The sequence below is a fragment of the Triturus cristatus genome, chromosome 11 (assembly GCF_964204655.1).
Source record: "Triturus cristatus chromosome 11, aTriCri1.1, whole genome shotgun sequence".
NCBI classification, from domain to species: domain Eukaryota; kingdom Metazoa; phylum Chordata; class Amphibia; order Caudata; family Salamandridae; genus Triturus; species Triturus cristatus.
The window spans coordinates 1,100,271,594-1,100,298,914 of record NC_140594.1 but is presented as its reverse complement, the minus strand read 5'-3'; the positions used below and the strand labels follow the sequence as shown (position 1 = coordinate 1,100,298,914).

The following is a 27,321-nucleotide window of genomic DNA, read 5'->3' as shown; positions in this document are numbered from 1 at the left end:
CTCGCACATTTGAAATGGAGTCTCCCCACCTGCCGCTTTGCTTGCTTCTTCAGTTGTGCTGATGATTTTCAGGGTGGGGGATGCTTAATGGGCTGTGGTGACCGGGAGTATGTAACATTTCCTCCTCCTGCCTTCTCTGGGAGTCGGAGACTGGGAGGTTATTTCCCACTCTCCGGACTCTCTTTCCTACTTGGGGTTCATTTGGGGCGACAGGCATGCCTATTGGGGGGGGGTGGGCCATGGCCTTCCGCTGGTATGCAGGGTGGGGGGATGGGATGTGTTCTATGTCTTCTTCGTCTCTATGGCCCTCTCTCTCTTTCTTTCTCCCTTCCTCTTTGGTTTCCTTTTCTTTTATGTTTCTTTGTTTCTTCGGGGTCGGGGTTCAGTGTTAGTAAGGAGCTTATTGTGTTTTATCATTCTGTGGTATAGTGTATGCTCTTCGTCCCTGGATGGTGGCCACCTGTCTCCTTACCAATGCCTTCCTATATAACGCTTCCTTCTGGGTGCTCCGTGAACGGTGATGTCTCTCCTGGTCAGTGATTAGCTTCGACTCTGTTCGAAGTACACTACGTTGTACTCGACAAAACCATAAAATTAAACCTTTTCTTATCCTGACATTATTGTTCTATGTTCTCCAATGTCATAGCGGCCGGCCCCGAGGGGGTTGTAGGCAGACGCTGTGTATTGTGCATCTATCGAAATAAAGGTTTTTAAAAAAAAAAAAAAAAAAAAAAAAAATACGGTCACACACATTCACATTTTACCACCAAAAGAAATGTTTTCATTTTTCATTTTAAAACGCATCCCGGGATGCATTAAAACAAAAGATTGCTTTATTTAAAATCAATCACAGACATGGCGGTCTGCTGACCCCAGCAGGCCACCATCCCTGTGATTTTTACTATTCCCAATGGGTCACACACCGAGACCTACCTCATGAATATTAATGAGGTAGGTCTATTTGTGACCAACTGGGAATTGCTAAATGTGTTAAACACACATTTGTACATTGTTGTTTGGAATTATCAAACAGAAAATCGGAAACATTCGCTATTCGGTAATCGTAAACCCAAAGCTACGTACATCTGGCCCAATGAATAACAGTAGCTTATCACTCACACTATGCATAATCATTGAACCCCAATAACGCTAAAACCGATGAGTCTGCCCTGCGCTTTTTCCCCATCCACATAAACTCCATGTCCTTCCTACCCTATTCCTCTCTTCCTGGGCTTCAAGGCATAAGCATTTGCACAGTGGAACAAATTCAGGGGGAGGAAAAGCTACTAACATCATTTTTTGATTTTAGTGCTAAATAACACAACATTCCATTTCTTTAATGATGAAAAACCGTTTCTGCGAATACAGAATGATTTAGTGGAAAAGGTATACCTGGTCTGCATTTTCCTGGATTGAAGACTGGGTAAAAAAAAAATATATATCTTTTTGCAAAACTGGTTGTGAAAGTCTGTTTTCTATGTCCACCGCGATCCAGCAGTGAACAAGAAGTGGACAATGAATAAGGGGAAAAGAAGAGGAGAGCCAGGAGAAGCTAAGAGGGTAAGAAGGGAAAAAGGGGGTGGGAGATGAGGGTGGAGTGGCTCAGATGAGAAGGGGGTTGCTCAGAGGGTTTTTTTTAAAACGCAACACTACCATTGGTGAGTTAAGCGAGGGGTAGGTGCTAGAGAGGGGTAAAAGGCAGTGTGAAGTGAAACGGTGTCTAGGAGTTAAGAGGAGTAAACGAGCTAGTCAGAAAGAGCCTTTAATTAAAAAGGTGAGAGCTTGTGGGGTTGGGCGTCGAATAATTAACATATAGAAATACTTCTTTTTCACCAAGAAGGACATTCTCCTGATCAATTTCAGCACCTGGGTGAAATCCATCCTAGTTGGAAAATGAGCTAAAGCAGGTTTTATGGAAAAAGACCCATTAGAACCGTTCTAGTGAGGTTGTATTTTCGTGGAATACACATACCACTCAATACCACTACAAGGAAGGGGCTATTTACCGTCCGCCAGCCAGATAATGCCTAATGTAAAGGCAAGTGAGGGAGATGGGAGCAGTACTTTCCACCGCAATCGGCCCCGAGGTTAGAATATATCCCAAGGCTCATTGAAAAAGTTCCATGAATGTAGCCCCAGCGGCAGGGAGTGGCAGCTGCAGAAAATTAAAAATAATAATAAATAAATAAAGCAGTGGTTTATGGAGTCGGAACTAGAATTGAAGAGCTGGATGTCTGTGTGTGACAGGCCGTGCTGAGAAAACCAGCTTTGCAGACTATGAACGTGTTGATGAATCTGAAGGACAGAGGGCTTGTAGAAAACACTAAGGGCTCGATTACGAGTTTGATGGTGCAGGGGTGGAACCAAGTCACCGATGCACCGCGAGACCTGTGTGGAGACTGCCCTCCTATTATGAGTTTTTAATTCATTGGCCGGCTTTTCCTTTGGTGGCCCCACGGCGGTGCCTATAAAGTAGGTACCCCAATGGGAACATCATAGGAAGTTCCAGCCCAGCATAGACTATAAAGTCCATGCTGATCTGGAACTTCTGTCCTGTGTGCATCCACATGGTGTGAGGCACAGGGAGGGACTTTCTTTCCTCACCCCCAGTATTTTTATGGAGGAAAGACCTCCATGAAAACAGTGGCAGTGATGAAAGTCGTAATATGCTTGGTGATGGTCCCGCCAAGCATATAGGTGCCTCTGCACCACCGCCACGGAACGGTGGTTCCCTGGCAGAGTCGTGGTCTAAGGCTGCATGGTCACTAGGGTCGTAATGGTGCGGTTGCAAGACCCCAGACCGCCAGACACGTAAAAGGCCCCACAATATTAAGAATTAGTTTCAAAAAGGCACCATAGAGAGTATATGTAGAGCGCAGTATTCATACAGAAGGAAGGCTTGAGGAGCTATCTATGAGAATAGATGTTTATTGTTACCCAACTCGGTGTTACACATCAAAATATGAAAGGCTGAATGAACCCAAGAGGTATTCAAACCTGTGACTTAGAGTCAATCAGAGCAACAGATATATTAGTCCACTGACCTGGCTCCATGTTTTGAGGCTAGGAGTTTGAGGGGCGCACTTGGTGCATGGAGTCAACTGGAGACATGGAGCCAGAGGTGTGGAGTATCAGGTTTGGGAGTTAGCAGGGTCATGGGAGCATCCGGGGGCATGGGGCTTAAGGAAAAATCCATCGAAGTCCTGTGAGCAGCCGGTGATGTGATGTATGTCTCTCTAAGCGTTTCACAAAATAAATTCCCCCCTCATAGATCATATTAAAATTATAGGCACCACTCTGATAGACCTAACCCACCAATGACATAGAAGAAAGACTAACATTGGAGATTTGAAAAGGCTGAACGGTTGATTGACATAAAGTATTTTGTATTGCAATGAAGGGGCTGTTTTACTTTATCACTTCCTACCTGAGGTCATCATTCCGCCTCTAACACTAGTATGATATTTCACCCAAGTTCCTGTAAGAACAGTCAGGCGTGAGTGGTGAGGCAAGATCCCATCTACAGAGGAACAGAAATAGCCCCTGAATGGTTTCAGCCCTTTCAAACTTCTCGTGAGGTTTTGTTACAGAGTTCCCAATGTTAAACCTCTTTCTATTTGTCACAAAGTTTACAAAATGAACCTTTTTTCGGCTGTATTTGCAGGACATTTCACAACAGAAAACCCATTCTTTTTCTATTCATCAAAGAGTTCATAATGTAAAACCCCTTCCCAGTATAATTACTATGATTTAACATCGTGCAAACCCCATCCTACTGCATTTGACACTGGGTCTGAGTTCTCAGTGTCTCTATCAGTTATGAAAAGGGCCACTGGAATTATACAATTGTGCGGCCGCTTTTGCATAGTTGTAGATGTGCCGCATTTGCCACTTTTTCCATGATCTGCCACATAATCTGCAGATTTTAAGAAAAAAACGTTATGTGTTTCTAGCTCAATGGTTCAAAAGGTACTAAAAGTGCAGCAACACATGTTGCCGCGCAGTGGAAGGCCATTTGGAAAGGTGGACTGGTCACCTTTCTGTAGCTTATTGCTATATTTGGGGGTTAAACTGGTACTAATGAGGAGCAACTAATGCCCAGACAGTGTTAAGCTTAAAAATGGGAAAATAATGAAGTAATACTATCACAAAAGTTGCGGCATAATTTACCTGTCTTGCCCCATAATTTACTCAACACTGCTGCATAATTTGGCCCTCTGCTGCCGCATAATTCTAGTAGTACTTGTTATGGACAATAGAACTACTTCACAAGCATACTAACAAGACTGCTCCCAAAAGTCGCTATTTATAATGAGAAAAATTAATTCAGGTCATTTCTATGTAGAGTCATATAATCTAGGTGTGGGGAAACCCCTTTTTTGCAGGTTCACCACCACTATTTTCCACAAATCTTTGCTAGCTTTACGGCTTGTTTACTGTCTCTGAACACTCAGGCTCTGAGTGTATGTGTTCTAACCCACAATGTATATGTGCAAGTGTCTAATACCTGAATGGCATACCTAACTTTCCTATATGTCCCTAGTATATGGTACTCTGTGTACCCAGGACCTGCAAGTTAAATGTTAATAGTGGACTGCAGCACTGATTATGCCACCACTACAGTGACAAGGTGAAAACGTGACCCTAAGTCTGCTCTGCAGCCTAGCATTGACGTTTTAAAAACTGCTAATTCGACTTGGCAGGACTAAACTTTCCTTTTTAATATTTTAGAAGCCACACTTGATGATAAACTTGAATTCTAAATTACTATTTGAAAAGTGACATTTTTTGAAAGTTGGCATTTTCCTGCCCAAAAGCCTATGTAGTCCTTTCTGAGATAATCCCTGACTGTCGCCTGGCAGTCTCCTGGGAGGTGCGAATTGCTCTCAAGAAAGGGAACAAAAGGGTCGTTGGCTGGGAGTGAGATGTGGCCTGCTCCTTACAAATTGGCCTGGGAGATATGCCCACCAAATGTGCAAGGTTTGAAGGGACAGCTCCTGTTGAAGGCAGAGGTCATGCCTAGGCCTCCCCCTGCCATTATCTAGGTAGCTAAACTTAATGGCTAACAAGGGAGTCGTTGCAACTAAGTAGTCATATCACCAAGCGGCAAATCAGAAGGAAAACTGTTCACAAGGACGAGCCTGGTCCCTGTAGCTGACCCTTGCTCCATCGCCGTCTGCCTTAGATTCTGACTTGGACCCGGTCTAGCGCTTCCAGAGTTGCCTTTTGGCACTAGACAGCTCTAAAACGCCTAAAAATCATATCTCCGGTTCCCCTTTTCTGATTTTTGTAATTTTGGTGTCTCATTGCTCATTGTATGCTATTTTAATAAATTGGAGTGGGGTTTTTATTGTGTTGTGTTTTCCATATGTTAACTGTTTTGGTGCTCATACATGCTTTACATGTGTTTCTTTTGAGTGCTCTGTGCCACAGCTGCCCTGGACAGACCTAAGGTTTAAATCAAAGTGAGGTGGAGAATACTCACATTATTACTTGGTGAGGTCTGCCAACCACCCCAACTAATAACCTATGTACTCACACAACGTTTCATTGTTCACTTTTTCTTGTATTCATTCTGCTGAGAACTTGACTCTGGAGGGGGGGAGGGGATGCAAGGATGTATTAAAAAACAAGAAGACGTGCAGCAACAAAGATTCCAACAGAGCAAGTGCCAGAGAAAGAATTCTCTCTACATGCCACAGAGCAACATTCTACGCCATGCCTTTATTTTCTATCCTTTGAGGCAATCTGGAATGAAACCCATTTTTTCTAAACATTGGCTGTTTGTTGTCTTTCTTTATAAGTATAATCAAATGTAACTTTGGTAGGATTTGTGTTAATGTACATAAATGTGTATGAAATATTAAGCGTTGTTATGCGTTTGTATTGTCCCTTATGTTTGCCTCTTTTTTGTATTTCTTTGTTGTTTATGCAAATAAAGTGGTGTTGTAATTGGGAAGATCGGAAAATATTTGGAAGGCTTCAGGAAGCAGAATGTTTTTACTGCAAAACACGTGCTAGCTGTTACAATTGAAAGCAATAAATAGTCTGTTACCAAACTTTTTGAAAGCAAATCGAAAAGCTCCCTTTGGGCAGCAAACAATTAAAGGTTGTTTATGTTATTATTCTGAACATGATACCCCACACAAATACTATGCATCGAGGCGCTTTGGTGTCAGTGTGGCTTGAATGCAACCAGTGCTCATTTGCATACACTTCATGCAGTGTGATCATTGCCCAGAGGAGAGGTGGCCTTGTGTGCCAAGGAAATCTCATCTGGGCCCAGCTGGCACAGACATCCTGAAACCTCGTGATCCCGGACCAGTGCTCAGCCAGGGACACAAGATGCTGCGCGTCCCAGCATTCTGCGCTCTGTCTCTCCCAGCAGTCACACAGCAGCTGCCAGACCAGTGCACACAGACGGCAGCTGGGATTCTTAACCAGCAGCAACGCCGCCTGGACTGATTTCTCCATTCTTAAACCAGGTATGCCATCAGTTCTGTTTGCATTTCATGTTGTATTTCGTCTTGCATTGCTTAAGAATATATGCTTCTAGCAGGTGTGCGTACTTGGTTTATTTCCATTCAACGTGTGAATCTTGGGTAGTGCTTAATTATGAACGGAGCTGCCTCTGGGTAGCTGGGTAAGCTCAGGTTATATGGATGAGCACAGATGAAAGCGCTGGAGATAAGGATTATGCCAGTGAGCCCTTCTCAGAGTGCCTGTTGATGGTTTATATAGGTGTTCAGACCACATGCTCATACAATCATTGGCCTCTGTACAGAGTACACAGATCCACAGTAAACCCATCCCTTAAGGTGACCCATATCAGGGATGCAGTCCCTACTTAACTTCCACATTTTCCTTTTATTGCCTAAGAGTATGTGCTTTTTCAGATGTTGAGTTTCTGTTCTTTTTTTTTATGGACCATGTGACATTGTAAAGCTCAACTCCTCTCATGGGGAGAGGAGTTGGCCTCACGGCTAGGGTGGTCGACCGCGAATCTGGGGAACTGGGTTCGAGTCTCGGAAATGACGCTGAACATCCTGTGATTCTCGGCAAATCACTTAATCTCCCCGTGCCTGACAAAAACATGAATGTGTCCTCATGTAACTCAACTGGTGTTAAGTAAAGCGCTCTGATACCCGATTTGGGTCAAGTTCGCGCTATATAAAACTCCATATAAGTAAAAAAAACTGTGAATAGTCACCTCTTGGTAAATTAGTAAGTTCAGGCTGTGGGTGTGCATGACAGGGCACAATTGACAGAGCTTGGGAATATAGCCGAAGTGAGTGAAAGATCCTCACAGTGCCTCTCGTTAGGTTACAAAGTGAACTCAGCTCCTCGAGGCACAGATTTACTTAACGCCTTTGCATCATCTTTGCGTCACGCAAGGGTACGCAGGGCAACGCCAAGGCTTATTTGGGATTCACAAAGGCATGCATGCCTGGTTTGTATGGCCTTGAGTGGCTTCATCAAGAGTGTACTGCAATAGTGCTGGGTTGCATTACATTTCACAGTGGTAGGCGTTACAGGGTTGGAGGATGGGAATCGCCGTGCATCAGCACATGGATGTCAAGCAATTCTAGATTTACCAAGGTTTGTAAAGCTGGAGTTGTGTGACATTGCTATGTCTACCACCGAAAGGTATCACAAGGAGACATTTGATTATTTCTGCTCGTTACTTCCTCTTTCTATGCATGATGCACTCTGCATTATGCCTATTTGAATTGTTTTTGTGCAGGAAGATGTCCAATCCTGCCCACAACGCACGCAGGCACCCTTGCACTATGGTGTAAGGGGGCCTGCGTTGGCACTAGGCAGCCACAAATGCGCCAGAGCTGGGAGCAATGGCAGCTCGCCGTGGAAGTGTTGCGGGGCGGTGGGCGGGGCAGGGGAAGGCCAGGGTGGGGGGGTAGTGGAGTTCAACATACGACAGACAGGAGTAAAGTAAGTAATTAAATAAATAAATCAATTTACCGTACGCACGCTGCATCGCCAACTCGGAGCTGTAATATCTTTGTGAGTGTGGTGCCCTTCAACTCTCTCCCACTCATGCTGCGCAGCAGAGCAGCTTGCCTCGCTACACTACATTTAGTGCATTTTAAGTAAATCTGCCCCAAACCATAGCCTCTCTACGCAGTGCACAGACCAATCGTCACTCGCGTGCCAATAGTGATTACCATTTTCTGTGAGAAGAGTGAAGGGTGTACACAGCTGTCGAAATACTGTTTCATTTAGTAGTGAGAAGAGACCCAAATTGTACATGGGTATGAGAGACAGGGTGGCGAAGGGGGTGACACAAGGAAGTACACGTAGAAAGAGTGAAAAGACAGTGGTGAAGTGGAAAGAAGATGGCATATGAGAGATGCAGATGGAAGATTTCCTGGAAGATGTGGGTAGAAAAAGATAGTAAGTGCCTAAGAGTGAGAAACTGCAGAGGAAAGTGGTGTGAAGGGTAGAACACGAGTGACTGAGTGAGAAATTTATAAGAGCACTACCCTTTCCATAAGACTAGTAATGTTAAATTAACCGTTTAATGTTCTCAGAATTGAATCATTTTCTATTCTAATTATTCAAAACAAAATCATTTCTATTACTCATTCCTACCGTACTGCAAACTAGCATCAACAACGCCAATAGGTCTGGCTAGTTTTAGGATGCTGTTCATTGTTGTCTGAAATGTTTGGAGACAGTAGCAGAACATTCAAAGGGAGTCACTCAGACTTTGCTTTGTTTTTTCTCATGAGAAAGCATCACTCGAGGTGTCACACATTTGTCAGTAGAATATCACTCATAATACACACTGACACCATACAACTGTCACAGAAGCAAGCTGGAATTTGGCAGCTATGTATATGCATAAAGCTGGATGTTCACCGTAAATACAATATGTAATACTAAATATTTATGTTATGTACGTAATTGAAATTGCTCAAAATACATTCTTAATGTAATATATTTTGCACTAAGAGAGGTACCTTGGGTAAATTGCATATTGAAATTATTCAGTAGGTTAGGGTTACCGATTTAGGGCCACAACACGTGTCGTCTGATCTTTTCTGATATGTGAAGTGTTACCGTTTTTATAGCATGCAGTATAAAGTGAGTATGAAAAAAATCACAGCACTTTTTTCAATTTGGCAAGTCAAACCTGCCAGAATTTAAAGGAGACAAAGGACTGGAAAACTCCAGGAAATGTGAATTTAAATGCTCTAAGCATAAAAATCCCCATGATATGCCCTGTGGGGGAAAACTTGAAACAGGCAGTGGCGTCACTAGGGGGGTGCGGGGGGTGCGGACCGCACCGGGTGACACCTTCACATGGGGTGACACCATCGCATGTGCATGGACGAGTGCGTGTGTTCTTCTCGGTGCTAGCGGGTGCACAGGGGCCTGTGCATCAGGTCAGCCTGCAGGGGAGCAGAGTGGGTGAGTGTGCATGGACGGGTGCGTGCTGTGTGCATGGACAGGTGCGCGTGTTCCTCTCGGTGCACAGGGGGCCTGTGCATCAGGTCAGCCCATGGCGTCGGCCTCCAACCTGCAGCCCTTGACCTTCCTGTGGGTTTGTCGTGCACTCCAGGGAGCTGTGTGCAGCCGGCAGAGGGATGGGAAGCCAGGCAGTGTCACCGCACCAGACGGAAGCCAAGTTCGGTTCCTTGTTTTGCGGACCCGGTGCGGGCGGCACTTCTAGGCACAATCACCGATGCAGTGTCCATGGGACGTGGCGAGCGGTGACAGGTGTCAAACGTAAGGGCCCCATGGACGAAAGCCACAGAGGGCCCCGGGCACGAGCGAGCGTGGGGTGCAGCAGGGGCGGGCCTTCTGCGGGTCAGTGGTTGAGGTGGCCTTGGATAGAGCAGAGGGGAATGTCAGGTTTGAGTCACTTTATTTTTCAAGTTCCCACTTTAACTGAAGGATTAGATAAAACTGAGATGGAAGGAGATGTGGCAGAATGGCCAGAGATGCGATTTTTCATCTGAGGGACCAAGTTCGAGTCCCAGCGTTCGCACAACTTTCTGTGATTCTGTGAAAAGCAATTAACTTACCCATGCCTAAAAAATCGACAGTGTGTAATGCAATCTGGTGTTCTCATAAAGAGCTCTAATGCCACATAAAGCTGTAAAAATAATAAAAAATAGATGGGATTGGACCCTGGGCCAAAAAGGTCACACGCAGTGGCGTCACTAAGGAGGGCAGGGGGTGCGGACTGCACGGGTGACACCATGTTACCGCACTGGGTGACACCAACCCTAGTGACGCCGCTGGAAACAGGTAATCAATCATGCAATCAGGTTTCTTCTAAAGCGTGACTACCCACCCGTTAGGGTCTCAAGGTGCTGAGGGGGGTGGGAGGAGGGATCTGTGGTTCGGTCGAAGAGCCAGGTCTTGAGGTCCTTCCTGAATTGAGTACTATTTATCGCAATGGATGAATAAATTATCCCACTGTATCATTCTTTATCTGGTGCAATAAAAGTTGGAACTAACACCAGGCCATTCATAATGAGGGTCTTAATGAGTTTGAGTGTAGTAGGCTAAACAGACTGGACCATATTAACCCCTTCAGTGCCCATGACGAGCTGGACTCGTCATGGGCTGCGGTGGCGCTGTGCCCATGACGAGTCCAGCTCGTCATGAACTCCGCCCGCTAATGGAAGGCGCGGCACTGGGCGGGGAAAGGGGCGGGCATGCAAGGGGTTAAACCGGCCCCCAAAACACTATACAAGTTACCAGTCACCAGAAAATTACCCTTCAAAGTTTTTTGCATTGCACAATGGGAGTCCAACTGACTTGGCTTCCTAGAATCGAAACTCAGAATTTACAACCATTGGAGAAGCCTCAGTTCAGAAATGGCCCCATTGCTGAATGTAATGAAATCTGTATTGAATTTTTAAAAACTAAGAGACTTAGATCAATTAACAGATGTTTGCATTTTGGATGGGACATCAAATCATGGCTTCCCCATAAGCAAGACAAAGAGACTCATTTGGAGTTTGTTGGACTCTTCCCCAGTCCAGTGGAGGAATCTTTTCAATGACCTGTTGGAAGATGCCCAGCATACTTAAAGATCTCCACCTGGCAGTCAATGATCTCTCTGCCCATTTTTAACGCGCATGCTCAGCAAAGTTTTTGATTTTTTTAAAAAGTAGCTCCTAAAGCAGGAATTTGCCATGGAAAATAGAGGCTCACTTTTACATATGAAAGAGCTATGTGCCATGGTTTTAAGTGGTTTGTGGGAAATGTGATGGCATGACCATGTATTATATGGGATAAAGTGTCCCCTAGCATACATCATAAGGATGTTGTAAGTCACCTTGGAGATCCATAACCTCATAAAGGAACTCCTCTGTGACTTGAAATATCCTTATAATGTACAGTAAGGGGTGCTTTATCCCTAATATAGCCTTTAGCTTACATTCTGTAGGCAGGCTCTCCACTTTATACTGTGTGGTCTGAGAGCATGCCATGATTTCAAACCACACCTGAGATTCATTTGTATACATATATTTCATATTCAAAGCATCGACCAGGGGTTATTCCAGGAACTCGAGGGCTTACCGCCCCTGGCAATAGACCTACTACCTCAGCCAGCACTTTCACAACCTCTTTCCATTTTTGTAATGGGTTACAATTTCTCTGCTTAGCGAAACTGTTGAAATGAACAAAAGAGGCATTGAAACATCTCCATCCAGGAGCCTCCTTTCTAGGATGGATTCCATTTTGCCCAAAGGGAAATGCATATTACCTTTTCAAATATAGCTTAGCTAGACGTGGCAGGTTTCAGCAGGCATCTTGTCTTTTATTGTCAAAAGCTGTTAGATCACAAAGTATTGATTTAGATACCACGAGTGCATCCCTTGGACATGGCTGGTGACGTGCATTGGTCAGAGCGGTGCATTGGTGGCAGTGTGCTGGCCTATCTGCATTTATTTCTATAGCTGGTGCTTTGGCCTACTTTCTTCTTCTATCCGGCTGCGCATTGGCCCACTCTGCTCTAATCCAACAACCAGTGCTTTCGTCTGCTGCCATTTATTTCTTACTTGCGGTGTGGCAGCAGGGGCGGCTCCTCAGCTAAGGCAGAGAAGCGACGCCCCACTGCTCCGAGAGCAGAGAAAAAAGAAAAAGAAAATGATAATAACTATGCTATTATCATTTTCTTTTTCTTAGCTACGGGGGTGGGTCAGGGCGGGGTGGGGCTAGGGTCAGAGCCTGGGAGGAGTGGTAAGTGCACACTCTCAAAGTTCGCATGACTGCTTGGCCGGCCATCTTGGCCTGGGCAAAGCGTCATGCGCACCTAGTATGTTCCCCACCAGGCTGCATTACACAGCCTGGTGGGGAACATGCCTAGGCCCCCAGTCCCCATCTGATCACCGAACCACGGGGCTCAGACCAATCACAATGCTTCATTGCAGTGTTGTGATAGGCTTAGAGGAACCAATCACAACGCTTCATCGAAGCACTGTGATTGTATTAGGAGAGCTTCCTGGTTCCGGACTTGTCAGGAAGAGAAAGACGTTCCAATGGAGAGACAGCGGCCGCGGAAAAAGCCAAATGTTTTTTTCTGCTTTTTTTTTTTCAAACACCCCCCATTCCTCCATGCCCCACCCCACCGCCACCATTCCATGCCAGCCCCCACTTTGTGGCAGCCCGCTTCCAGTATCAGTTTTCTGACAATGCAGTTGGTCTGCCTTTGACTATCGGTGCCTCAGCCTGTAATTGGCAATATTTTCAAGAGGGGGGCTGTTCTACAGTTAGTGCAGCTGTGGCTTATCCAGTGTGTGTGTGCCTTCCGTTCCCGTGGCCTCAGTCTTAAAGAGAATGGGTGCGTTTTTTGTTTTTTTTTGCAGCAGGCAGGGCTGTCTTTTTCTTCAAAGTACAACAGACAGAATTTGGTGAAGATTTCTGTGTCTAAAAATGGAATTTGGAAGCAAGCATCTACAGGGAAAACAGTTAACGAGGCAGTAGTAGTTTATGCTTTATTTCAGTTACTCTATCCTGACAGGCACACTCTTTAAACGTCTATCCCTCAGGACCATGGGTTTATATAAGAAGTGCATTGTCTTGGCTTGTTGCATACTATCGCGTTCTTGCTTGGTGTCCCCATGGGGGAGACCTTGCAGAAAAGACGTCATAACTCTCCTTCTCCTGGGGACAAATATTTTCATGGAGTGGGTGCCAGGGGAAAGGGAGCTAGACCTACGTCATTTTCAGAGGGATTGAGAGACCTTCAAAATATTGTCAACTTACTGTCTGAGGCGTATTCGGCATCATACAGGACCCTTTCTCCGCCTTTATCTGCTTTTTTTCAGGGGTCAGGTTTTTGGTGTCTTCGCCTACCTCATTATCAACATGGGCATCACCAGAGTATGATAAGAGGATGCTGGGTTTACCGCAGACTCCTCTACATCTAGGAAGAAGATCTAAAATAGGAGTGCCACCCAGTGATCTCCTATTTATCCTCCAATATTCAACTGCCTATGGCGGAAGAGCAACCCAGAACTATGGGGAGTCATTTCGCCATTTTCATAAGCCGTTTTCGCCTAGTGTTCCTATCATTTTGGGATTTCATGTGACTGATAAGATGGACTGAAAAAAACATATACTGTCAGACAAGGAATGGTGGTCACCATGACGAATTGGATAAGCATATTGCTTCCCCCACCCGCTTTTTTATCAAACAAAAAAATGCGTTTGCCCCTTTTTTTCTGATCCACTTGGATCGGTAACTAAAAAGATAAAAACACCTTTGTCATTTTGTAGGTGGGCAATCCAAAATTATGCGTTGCAGGTCTTTTTTAATCTTTAGACACGCTGCAATGCATCAGAGAAGTGGAAGCCAAGGTCTTGCGCAAGGGGGGCGAGCGCTCTCATGCATGTGCTTTTCTGCTGAACACTGGGACTGAAGGCTGACACCATGGACAATTGGAAGGAAGAATTCCCTGACTGCCATCGAGACTAAGGACTCTCTGCCTAGGATTGACCCCAGGATGAGAGGGCCACACCACCAGGACCAGGGGCGCTGATCCCCTTACACCCCCTGAGGACCAGTTGGGGGAAATACTGGGCTTCTGCGCAGGAAGGAGATATGTCCATAGGAAGAGCAAGTGAAAGGATGTCACAGGGAGCCAGTGAAACCAGCTCCCTGCACAGTATGTCACCCTTTGAGGCCAGATAGTCTGAGGAAAGGTGCATAGGGCTCCCTCCCAGGAGCACAATGAGCCAAAGATCATCCAAGTCCGTCCAACAGGGCCTGAGGTATCCCCGTTTAAGGTTTTGCCAACCTTTGACCTTTGGCAGCACTGGCGAAGAAAGCGTGTGGGGCTCCGCCTTCATTTTTTATCTCTCCTCCATGGTGGGCCAGGACCCGGAGGCTGCCCCTAAAGCAGGAAAAAATGCATGGAAGCACTGTCACGCTTTCCCTGCGCAGAGGAGGAATGCAAGGGGAGTGCCGATACACCCCTGCGATATGAGGAAGGAACCCAGGACGCCATCCCTGGGCCCCATGAGGAAGAGGAGAGCAGGGCAGCACCATTGCACCCCTCTGATGTTGTGAAGGGCGCTCAGGTCCCCATCTCTGATGAGGTGGCGCAGTTGCGCTTCCCCGCATCTGCGGGTAGAGTCCCAGGACCCCATTCCTGGGCCCCGAAGCATGGAGAAGGGTGGGGGAAGATCCACCGCACTCCCCTGCGTGGCCCACTGTCCCTGCTCCCAGCGTCTGTGTGTGGTAAGAGCAGGAAGGCCAGGAGCGGGTAGACTTGATTGCTGTTGTCGACCCCCGCAGCGGTACATGAGACTGCTGCTCCCGCAGGGAGCTGGCAAGGACAGGCAGTGTTGGGCTCCCTGGGCTGCTTCTAGTGAAGTTGCTACACATTAAGGGGCAGATTTATGTTGCACTTGCGGCACTTTTGCGCTGCCGTTGCGTCACTTTTGTGACGCAGCAGCGGCGCAAATCCTGCGCCATGGTGCGGGGCATTTACAAACGTGACGCATCTCCCAGATGCGTCACGTTGTAAAGCCCTGCGCCACATGTAGGCGTTCCAGGGCAGGTGGGGGCGTTCCGGCGCAGGAACGCCTCCTAAAAGTGGCTGAGTGAAATCTACAAGATTTCACTCAGTCACTTTTAGGCCCATGCTGCGTCAAAACCCTGCGCCTGCTTGAAGCAGGCGTAAGGATTGACGCAGCATTGTACAGATAGGGCCCCCCAGATCATTGCTGGAGCTGCGTCGCGCTTGCGACGCAACTCCAGCAATGCGCCACTTTTCGGCACAGATGCGTCACGCATCTGTGCCGTTTTTGCCCCATGGTGCGCCGCATTATAAATGCGGCGCATCCATGGTGGAGCAGCTGTGGCGCATAATAACTGGCGCATCCCTGCTGATATGCAGGGATGCGCCAGTCGTCATAAATCTGCCCCAGAGTGTCCTAGTGGAGCCGGGTAACCAGAGAAAAAGACGCACACGGCTGCATTAAAATAATAATAGGCAAAGGATGCTACTCTCCCCAGTGCAGCGGGAGAGCCGCAGCTCTACTATTAATCAAACAAGCAGGAGGAGCATCCCATAATGCCTTGCGAGGCTTGTGAGTTTCATCTGCATTTTGAAATGGAAACCCCTCATTTTGTCTTTGTGGTGGACCCAGGAAGAACGGGGTCACCCCCAAAATGGAGCAAACGTGTGGGGTAAGCTGCAGGAGCAATACAACCTCCCGCCAAACAGACTCCAGAGTTCCCACCCTAAATTGGGAGGGACTCCACATTGATAACCCCTCCAGGGATTTGACATGTTTTTTAGGCATTCTTTAGGCTGGAGCGTTTGCTCTACAGCTGGGAATGCTACTTTACCTGGGCGGTAGGTTATGGCTGCAAGGCTTGTGGCTGAAGTGGGACAATATCAGGGTTCATATTGGCAGACATCCTCTAGAGATGAAAAATAGTAAATGCATATGTGGGTATTTTTTGTTTACCAAAGCAATGTCCTTCAGGGGCTATGGTTAAAGGGCAGTCTTATATGCTATGGGGCTTATTTATGAGCCCCTTGTGACACTTTTGTGCCGCTGTTGTATCACTTTTCGTGATGCGGCGGCGTAAATAAGGCGAGACATTGCACCATATTTACAACGTAACTGCGTCACTTTGTTTGTCAACCCCTGTGCCACATTATACCTGGTATAATGTATGGAGGGTGGATGGGTGTTCCCCTGCGAGAAAGCCTTGTAGAAGTGGCAGTGTGAAATCTATCGGATTTCACTGCGCTACTTCTAGGACGCCACTGCGTCAAAACCTTACGCCTGCCTCATAGCAGGCGTAAGGGTGATGCACAGTCGCCACTCCTCATGGGAGGGCTTCGGGGTGGTGGGGCGGGGCGGGGGAGGGGCAGGGTGGGGGTAGTAAACTCCAGCATAAGGCCGAATGGAGTTCACTTAATAAATAAATAAAACGAATTTCATTGCCCGCGATGCATTGCATCGCTGCATTGCACAGCACACAATGAAATTTGTTTTCTTTATTTATTTATTAACTGAACTCCGTTCGGCCTTATGCCAGAGTTTATTACCCCCAACCCTGCCCCTCCCCCGCCCCGCAGCACTCCCATGAGGAGCCGCGACTGGTAATGCAGTGCAATAGGTATAAGCCTCCCCCATGCATTGCTGGAGTTGCGTCATGCTTACGACACAACTCCAGCAATGCACGAGTACTGTGGTGACAGATACATCATGATTCCTGATGCATCTGTCAATCCTTTTGACATGGAGCGCTGTACAGTAAATACAGTGCATCCATGGTGTTGCAAGGAGTGCACAGTGTAAAGTGTTGCATCACTGTTTTATCGCAGCGATGCAACACTTTTCATGAATGAGGCCATGAATGTTTATTACAATGTATACTGCAAACACCCTCTAGGGTTGAAAGTCTATAAATACTTAGTGACGTAAATATGAAGGTACTGCCCTTTAGGGGTGGTGGTTAACTTGTGTATTTCATGCCTATACATTTCACTTGCACCTTTGTTAATAAAGTAATTAGGCTGATAGCCACTTGTGATCAAAGTTTGCATACTTTATTGCCAGTAGTAAGTGCTCTCACCCTAAGCTCACATATTGCAGCTGCATACAAGTGAATGTTTTTGATATGTGATTTGTTGGTCTAAATCTACCTTTGGGAGGGACAAGAATGATTATACAATGCCATCCGAAAGTACTTACATCAGCTTGTGTATATTTGGAAATTGATGCATAGTATTGAGTAGTGTGTGCGTAATAAATGTACACTTTCCTTTTGCAAAAAAAGCACAGACTGCACAATCATGTGAGTGTTATAACTGCGTATCTGTAAATGGTGATTACTAGCCCACACCATGTCCCTTGAGTAGGCCTTAGACTGCTTCGCTTCACTATCCTGTGAGAGTCAAGCTCTACAATGGGTTGTTTGGTTTCCAGTAAAGGACAAATATAGACCCATTTCTTGTGCAGGTCACACAACTAATGACTCCTTTTCTATCAAGGGCACAATACCAGAGCTCCCATATTTCCCAGTTTCATGCATGAGTAGTTCTTCTAGTTCAGGTTGTTTTCATTGCATTCTGGTTCTTGTAGTCAGACTGACCTCTTTAAAACAGGACTGAATGAGGTACTAACACCAGGACCTGGGAAACGTAATAAATCTGTGTACATATGTTGTTTGCAGGAGACAAATAATCTCAAACATCAAAAGAAGCTATTTCAAGGGATATTATTACTCCTTTCAGTAGCTTTTAACTATCAGACAATTTTGATTTTCTGTGATGTGTGCCTTCTTCCTGCAATTGTTCCTCAGGACAGCATATGTCTCTGGGCGGGGGCACTTCCTCCAACTTTGCAGAATTTGAAAAAAACGTGTGGTGTTGCTTGCACATTTGTGATCTGTGGTAAGGCATGATGTTCATCAGTATATGACTCAGTTCTTAATATGAGCCGGTGGGTGCCAGTGTGGCCCACCAGCACCTATTTTTGGGGATCAGCCCTTATTTTTTTGTATCAGGCATTTACAGAGGGCAAGAGAGGGGAAAACAAACAAAGCAGAAAGATGGAGTAAGAGAAAGGCCGAAAAAACCTCAAAGGGAGAAAGCAAGATCCTGCAAGAGTGAGAAAAATGGACAGGGAAAGTCTAGTAAAGGATTAAAGAGGAATGAGGTGGATTTAGGACTACACAGCCTTTGTATTTGGCACGCCAACACTTAATTGCACAGGCTGCGGGCTTCTGAGCAGAGATGTGGACACCAGCTCTCATTCTTATACAAATTAAGCACTGATATGCCTGTAATGCAATAGTCTTGAGGGTAATTTCGATATTATAAACCATATGAATCTTTTTTAAATACCATGTCTCACTCCCATAGCTTACGTTCTTGCCTCCCTCCTCACTTGGCTCCATGGGACTTTTTGAATTTCTCTCTGCTTTGATATGTTCTGATCCTTGACTTGCCAATCACAGATCTGGCACATATTCAATGGAGTCTCCCCAACAGGTTGCTATGCAAAATATTGCCTACCTTGTACACAAGTTTGCCCTCGGGAACCCAGCTCTTAAAGCCTCTTGACGTATGCAAATGTTCTTTCCTTACCAAACGACAGACAATAAATGGCTTTCTATCTGGGGCTCTAATTTAGCTGGAGGGCTGATATAGAGTTGCCAGCTGGCCAGCATTTTACCAGCCAGGCCAAGAAAAAACAATGAAAGAAATATAATTTCCCACTTGAAGCAGAAACAGAAAATAGGTGAAAAAATGTATCACAAATATTTCAGAGATGTCTAGATCATTTCTAAATGATTATAAATGCCAACAGAGGGATAATTGCAATATTACTAACGAATGCTGAGGATTTTACACATATTCTTTATCACCCACCAACTCTTGGTCCTTCCAGAATTAGCAAACACAATAAGATGATGGACGGAGCGCTGAACCTTTTCAAACACTCAGCCCCAGTCACTTTTATATCTGGATTGAATCCATCATCGTTCTTTTGCTCACTTTGCCAACCCAAGTTCAGACCCAGCCATATGTAAATCAGACTTGACCCTGTTCCTCATGAGAACAGTCCAGCCCAAACTGCCAAGCCAGGTCTTCCCTGGACAGGAAACAAACATCCTGGGACTGGTTTCAGGGTATCATCCCTCATCAGCCTGACTAGCTTGAATCCAGTGGCAAAGTGAGCCAGAATTACACAATGTAAACAAATAGATTGTATTTTTTTCTGTAAAAGGTGGCAAACCTAGGTCCAAATCGAATGTAATTCCTCCACCCTGTCTTTTCTGACTAGCTCTCTGCACACCACTAACATTTCTGGAACAACCTGTCCCTGTTCTGGGTTTATTTGAAGGGAGCTACTGAAGAGTAACAGACTCAACCCTTCCTCACACTTGCAAGTGAAACCCATCAGACATAACTGACCTAGTCCCCACATGTTGAGACATGGATACATGTGGCAGTCTTGTATCCCTGAGACTAGGCCTCACATGTGGGATCCTGGTTGCAGTGAATCATCATATCTCCCGAGAAACCTACACCGACCATCTTTCCTGAACGGGGGTTTATATAGACTGGCCACATTTGTTTGCCTAGTTTTGTTGTGATTTCTTTCTAGCCCAGCGTGGGTAGCATTGTGGTTCCTGGCACAGAAGAATAAAAATGCCTTTCATCATGGAATGTGGAGACCAGTGCCTCTCTCATAATTTCTCAAGACACAGGACAAGACTATCACAGTGTTCTGGCAAAACCAGGGCCTCATGTGAGTGTGCATACAGTTGGCTAGCCAAAACGTTGCATGTCAGAATATCCTTAGCAGAAATATCAGATTACAGAAATGTTGTGATAGTTTACAAAAATAAGCCCCATTGGATTTTGATTTTCTATTATGAAGTCTAATGTGGTGATATTTTTGTAAACTTTATTAAGGACACAATATTTGTTTGCTATTGAACCTCCATCAGTACTAGTATGGTTTCTCACCCCAGATGAGAAGGACATCCTGAGTTTTTCCTCTTTAAAGTAGGATAGCCTGGATGGGATGTGGGTCCACTTACATTTAAGTGATGGCCTTGTGTGATGCACTACTCAAAATTCCCTGAATTTGCATCCATTCCGGAAGGGTAGAGCATGGTGGAGGGCACAGAGTGTGAGTGCCATCTGAACAGATGCCTCGTGTCCCAGAATAACATACTATATTAAACATACACAAATAGATCAGGTGATGGAGAGAAAAATGGGCAGTCCAGCACACATCCTCCCCACAATGACCAGTCATAAACAACTAAGGTGTGCCATTCCGCTGATCCACTCATTCCGCTGATCCACTAACACTAATGTCAATAAAATTCTAGACAGTCAAAAGGGCATCCTTTATAGTATGCACTGCCCCTCGCCCATCACAGTGGCACGCTTCATCCTCAGGTCGTGCTCCTCACTGTGCGGACGCTGCAGATTGATGCCCTTTACAAAATTCAGCAGGTTTGGGTAGATTGGGAAAGTGATAAAATATGCTATGGGTTGCCTAGATGCTCTATTTTTAATACCAAAGGCAACCAAGTTACCAAGATACCAAGATTAAAAAGATCTGCGAACCAATAGGTTCTGTGAAAAGGTCAACATGCTTCTTGCCTAATATGCTCACAAACTCTAAATCAGACCGTCTATTTGCAATTTTTGTTTTTCACCAGCAGTTATTAGTTTAAAGTACAATCTCATTGCACAATATCCTTCTTATAAGGAGACATCCATTTGGAATTAGAATTCAAATACAACTACAATGATTCTTCATATGAGAAGTCAGTGAAATCACTTTGGCGTATGACTGTTTCTACGAGTATGGCATGAAAATATTGATGATAGTTAATGATATGGTTTCCAAGCGTATTGAAGAGCTATGTGATATAAATGAATGCTTTTCATGGAACTTTAATTAACATTTTGTGTTGAATATAATTGGAACCACAATACGATATTGTAATTTTGAAGGTAGTTCTAGTTAGCAAACAACATATTGCAACTCAAAGTTGTGTTCACAGTTAACATATCTACTTTGATTATAGTATAGTAAGCTTGATTTTATGAGCACAGCATAAAATAGAGTTTATCAATGTGTATATCGAATATGATATCAGGAGTTAACTTTTAATGCTCACACCATTGCCGCCCTAAAAGTCTTCTCTGTCTTTAGATACCTAAATGCTTTTGTCTTGTTGTGCAGTAGTAGTGTTTTTCAGAAATTTCATTCCTTAAGACATTCAACCATATTGCATGTCCATTGCGATACAATAAAAGACATATTAAAAGCATTTGAAAGACTATCACCAATCAATGATATCAATACGGACAAACACCATAAGTCATTACATACAAGGTAACAAAAATGTATTCGTAAATGGAACTATAACAGCTTCAAAATCAATAGTATACATGGTAAAGTGCTAGTGCAGTCAACGGTATTCATACATAATAAAAATTATTGAAATTTTTAAAAGGAATTGCTATATATAAAAAGTGGGAGCGAGGTACTAGAACTACCCTGCACATTTTCAGGTAGCATTTTTGCCATACTGGCCACCGAATAAAAGCCTGTACTCAATATAGGCAACTCCTTAATTGGAGTCTAACACGATAGCTAAGCAAAGGGACTCATGAGGTCTTACATTTTTAGATTCTTTTGTTTCATCAGCAGTCCTACTGCAAATTAGTATTTACTTGAGGTATACACAATAGAAATAGATGTGTTTGCCTTCAATGTCCTTAGTGCTTCGTGATATCACCTGAAGCTTAATCGGTTACGCAATGGATGGATCCATTTACTGCTTTTCATAGACTGGGCAAAAGAACAAAATATAGCTTGTGTTATGTTTGGAGGGCGGGCAACACAATGAACAGGTGTCAGTAGGGTCAGTAGACGTATCTGCATTCCATAGAGATGTGACAGACCCTGTTTCAAGTGTGCCATATCGGAACTTTAAATACAGGAATTGAGACAACTGCTGTTGGAGGAAATCCTGAAAATCTTCATAGTAAGGACTGTCCTTCAGAATGAAGAACTGGGCTGACAATCTCCCTAGAGTGGAGCTTTGATAGAAATTAGCTAGGATGTAACTCCAGCAAAGAAATGTAAGTTACTTTTTTGAAGAAAGATTCAGGGATCTCAGATGAGACAAAAAATGTCATAGAAAATTTCTGGTGTAGATCAAGCCCAACTATGGAGCAAAGTAGTCTGGTGGTAACCAGTGTCTCTGTTTGTCTGTCTCTCTTGTCCTCTTTCCTGGGCCGATGCCTATTCACCATGATAGTAGAGAGAGAATGGTTAAGGATTTGGAGAAGTGTGGAAACTACCATGACTCCTATTTAATCTAGATTGCAAGGTTAGTGTATCTTTACAAGGAGTCTGATGTCTTTCCTTTTAGATGGTTGTGTACTTGCCTTAGCTTTGCCTTATCAGTCATCTTTTCATGGTGTGCCACATGGTGCCCCACAAGGCTCTCCCTTGAATCTGACTCATTTTAAAATTTCATTAGCATCACTATCTTCCTGGAGGTCCTCAGATGTCATGGAGCAGATTTTTATTGTCATGCTTATGATACCCAGTTGTCCATTAGTGAGTTCAATTATGGATTTTAGACTTTTCATGTGGGTGTCACAAAATCAGTTTAAGCTAAACTCTGATAAAACAGAAGTATTTGGCTGCAAGACATCTTCCTGGACTGATGTATTCAGGCCTACTGGCATAAGCTCAGTCCTTGTTCTGTTTACAAAACCATGCACTTTTACTTATTACTTTTGATGGCCAATTGTCAACACAAGAGCAAATATGTAATCTTACTTCCACCTGCCTTTTTATTCTTAGGACCCTTGGAAATTGTTTTCCCAATTTACCATTTGCAAGTTGACAACCAATAATCTTGATTCTGATTTTATCCAGTCTAGAATATTGTAATAAAATCTATTTTTGTCTCCCATAGTATGTTTGAACAACTCCAACTAATAAACATAGCCCTTTGTTTGATTTTAGCAATCGCACACTGAGAAACATCTCAACATTTGTTGTTGCATCACCGGCTCGCATGCCAAAAAACAATTGCCTTTAAGGTCTTTTGTATCTGTCAGAAAGCATGGTTAAAAATTTGAGAGCCATTTCTTTTGACCATCTGAGGCACAACATTTCACTGTGCCATCTTTGGTCTTCTTCAGCTAATTTTTGACTATTTTTTGGGATTCAATTTGTACATTTTCGGCGACACTAATTTGGAACCCTGCACCTAAACAACTGAATTCTCTTCTGCTTATACACTGAAATACACCTAATCACCATCAGAGCCCTTAAGACCTGACATTTTAATATCTGGTCTGAGGTTGCTTTTATACTCTCACAAGTTATTATCATTCATGTATTTATTAATTCATTCATCCATTCATCCACTTACCTGCACATGCAAATTAGTACTCCTTCCATTTTCCTTTCAATGGATGCTATGATCATCTGTTCTTGGAAATTATTTTCTCCAGCTGACAGTGCTTTATGCTGATGCTTGATCCTGCTGTGAGGGAGGGTGCCTTTGTGGTTTCAGATCCTGTGATTGGTTGTATAACAGAATATTGAGGGATCAATATAGAACTCCACTAACTTTGGGAAAAAATATTGCCTACTTTAATATTGCCATCCTATACTTAAAAAGAAATAATAGTTTAGACTACAGAAATATTGCCATAAATAATACCTAAAATACCGAAATGTTATAGACAGAAATATGGAAATTGTAAATATCACCACAACCGTAAAACATACTAAACATAACTAAATTATTAAGAACTAAAATATCAGTAACTAAAATGTCTTTTCCTTCTAATGATAAAGAAAGAAAACTAACTACCTGAGCAACCATAAATAAATTAAATAATTACACATTTTTTTCAGGAAAAAATAAAAAAGAGAATACCACAAAAATTAAACACTTATTAATATTTGTTTAATTAATTTAATAATTAAGATAAACAATAAACCCCAAAAATATTTTTAACATAAATTAAAATATCAGAAATATAATAACCTAATTAATTAAAAACTTCAACAGCAATATAAACAATGAACAATAAAACTAAATTAATTATTTACCTTATAAAATAATTCTACCATTTGTTGTGCAAAAGAAACACCTTTACCAAAAACAATAAAGTCAATGAATAATTAAAGTGATGTTTTAACACACTACCCCAACATGATTCATAAGTAAAAATGATTAGCATGCTGTACTAATGCATACATAAATAACTACTAAAAATGCAGTTATTACTAATTTATTAACACCAAGGGCCTGATTACATGTTTGGTGCAACAGCATCGGCTCAACGCAGGCTTCGCTGCTCCGAACCCTGCGCAAGGACCGCCGTCTGTATCACGAGTTGAACTTGTGTTACATAAGTTCAAATCGTGATACGGTTGGCATTCCTTTGCCTTTCCCATGGTGGTGCCTGGAAAACAGGCACTGCAATGGAAATGGCAAAAAAGTTCCAGCATGGCATGGACATGGATGTCAATGCCATGCTGGAACTTTGTGGGAATAAAAACAGGGGCGTAGATGAGGTGGCCGCCTGAATGTATCCCCATGGCGGGGAGCCATGGGGACCCTGTAGGGCCCCCTTTGTTGCTCCACTTCCAGTCTTTCCATGGTGGGACTCTCGTCATGAAATGCTGGCGGTGGATGAACTCATAATATGCTCAGCGGGACTGCGCCAGTCCCCGTTCAGCATATTGCGTTGTGGCGCACCTGCACTACCGTCCACTGGTGATATGACTTTAACAGGTGTAATACGGCAGTCACTAGTACCAGCTCCCAGGAGCCTACTGGCACATTTAAAAAATATATAATCTCTTATGTTCCTTAATATACTGCAGGCTAGCTCCCTACAATTCCCATCTTTAAAAAAACTCATAACCAGAACAAGAAAACATGCCAGATAAATGTCTGCTGCTTCAAAAAGATTCAATGTTAAAAATATCAGTAAAGACCTAACTTTAACACACACAGATGATAGCTTCTTTTTATACGACAATGGTAACAATGACCAAGCAATAATAACATATTGCACTGACAACAAACTACTAAACCTTACTCAGAACAGCAAGTGGATAATGGACAGTCCAATTAAATCATGCTCTTCACCATTTACACAGATCCATACAATCCATGGAAATACCAAAACATCAATGTCCCCTTAGTCTATGTACTTCTACCATACATAAAGTGCAAATACCAAAAGCTATTAAGTGAAGTGAAATCCAAAACCAATATTTATAATCTTCAAAAAATAATAATCACCCTCGAACAAGCAATGATTTCTACCATTCAAAAAATATATTCATATACATCCATTAAAAACTATTATCGCCACTTTAAACAAATTATCCAGAGACACCCAAAAAATTGGTACTAAGGGCCCGTATTATGATGAAGGTGGGACCGACGCCGCCGGTGGTGGTCCCACCGTTGTTGTAATCAGCATGTCCATCCAACGCATTACGATGGTGAGCGGATGGTGGGCAGGCAGAGAGACTGACCGCCATGGATCAGTCTGACCGTCGGAGGGACTGCAATTCCTACAATGGTGGCGATGCCTGCTCAAGCACTGCCGTAGGGATTACAATGTCCCTTTACCTTTGGCCGTTTCATGGCGGAAAGTGACTTGGGCTAGGGCCCCCTTACCCCCTGGGATTTGACTACTTTGAATATGAGTTGACAATCTGCACCATACTGGACACAAACGCTAACCCAAGTATCACATACCATAGTGGAACATTTGTGACAGAACCATGACAAAACAGATAAAAATCAACAATGCAGTAGAAGCGTGGCACAATTCTTTCCAAGGAACATCAGGGCTGCACCAACCTACATTATACCAATTTTTTTAATTTCCCAAAAACAAAAAACCTACTCAAAACTAAGGGCCTGATTTTGTGTCCGGCGGTCTTATGACTGCCAGACTCGCGGTGGAGCAGGAGTGGCGGTTCACCATTTTGACGATTATGACATTCACTGTCACTTCGGCGGTGGACCACTGTCCATGCCAGTGAACAGTTGTTCCCTGGCGGTGGCACGGCTGCACCACAACCCAATATGCTGAGTGGGGACTGGTGCAGTCCCACTCAGTATATTACTAGTTCCTGCTTCTCAAGCTATTTCATGGCAGAGCCCCGCCATGAAATGTTTAGCGGTGCAGGAACAGTGGGGGCCCCTCATGTCCACCCTGCCATGGGGATACATTCAGGGGGGCACAACATGTGCCCCACTGTGGGTATTCCCACTAAGTTCCAGCACGGCATGGATGTCCCCAAAAATTCTGAAATATCAAAAACAAAACTCCAAACAAGTGAAAACAATCTAGAGAACACATCTAAAACACAAAAAAGAAAAGTTACTATGGTTCCAGGAAAATAAAGGAAATTAAAAATAACATTGGTTAGAAAAGCACCCAAATGTATTTCCTTGAAGAAAACATCCAAAAAATGACATCTCGGCTGACCCAATCAAAAACCTGTAAAATAAAAAATAAACTATACAATTGCACAACACAAACCCCATAAATATTACAATATACAATGTGCAATTAAAAAGCAGATAGAATAAATACATACATTTTAGAAACAAAACACTTATAAATGCTACACAATGAGGCCTACTGCACTCGACTACCGCAACTGCAACACAATTCTAACACCAAACAAATAAAATAATGAAACATTTAATCATACCTAACAAACTAATCCTATAGCCTCCCATAGAACATTAAAACCCACACAAATAATTAAAAAAATCTCTTACCTTACCCGGAGAACAGGGCTGCAATCGAAGAGATTAAGCAACAGCCCAAAATAACAAATATAGACTACTAAATAAATAAAGCGGTAAAAAGGGCCAGTAAACAAACATGAAAAAGTATTTACCCTCATAGAAAACAATACAGAATGAAAACATAGCATTTCTTATGTTTATATTATTGTACTTTGAAAATATTGTAACAAATTAAATAAATATCAAACTTGTTTTAAAAATTCAAATTTAAAAAATGTAAAACAATATTAAAAAGAACTATAAAAATGAAAAATAACATAGCAATTTCATTGAAAATGTCTGAAAATATCATGAGTACATTAAACATTGTACATATTTAAAAAATATGTATATACAAAATAACAAAATGTAAAAAGTTTAACGTATATGTTAAAACATGTATACAGAATAAATACATGTTTATTTTATTACGAAATGCATGCACATGAGAATTATGGGGAACGTTTATGCATGTT

The 27,321-nt window shown here is 43.4% G+C and overlaps 1 protein-coding gene across 1 annotated transcript in view; it reads left to right on the top strand.

Annotated features, from left to right (window-relative positions):
- Nucleotides 1-6,349: 6,349 nt before the first annotated feature.
- LOC146786067 (dehydrogenase/reductase SDR family member 4-like) overlaps nt 6,350-27,321 on the top strand; it is a 264,337-nt gene continuing 243,365 nt past the window's right edge. Inside the window, exon 1 of the mRNA XM_085635486.1 lies at nt 6,350-6,485. The gene's annotated coding sequence lies outside the window, so the exon portion shown is untranslated. The remainder of the gene's footprint in view (nt 6,486-27,321) is intronic.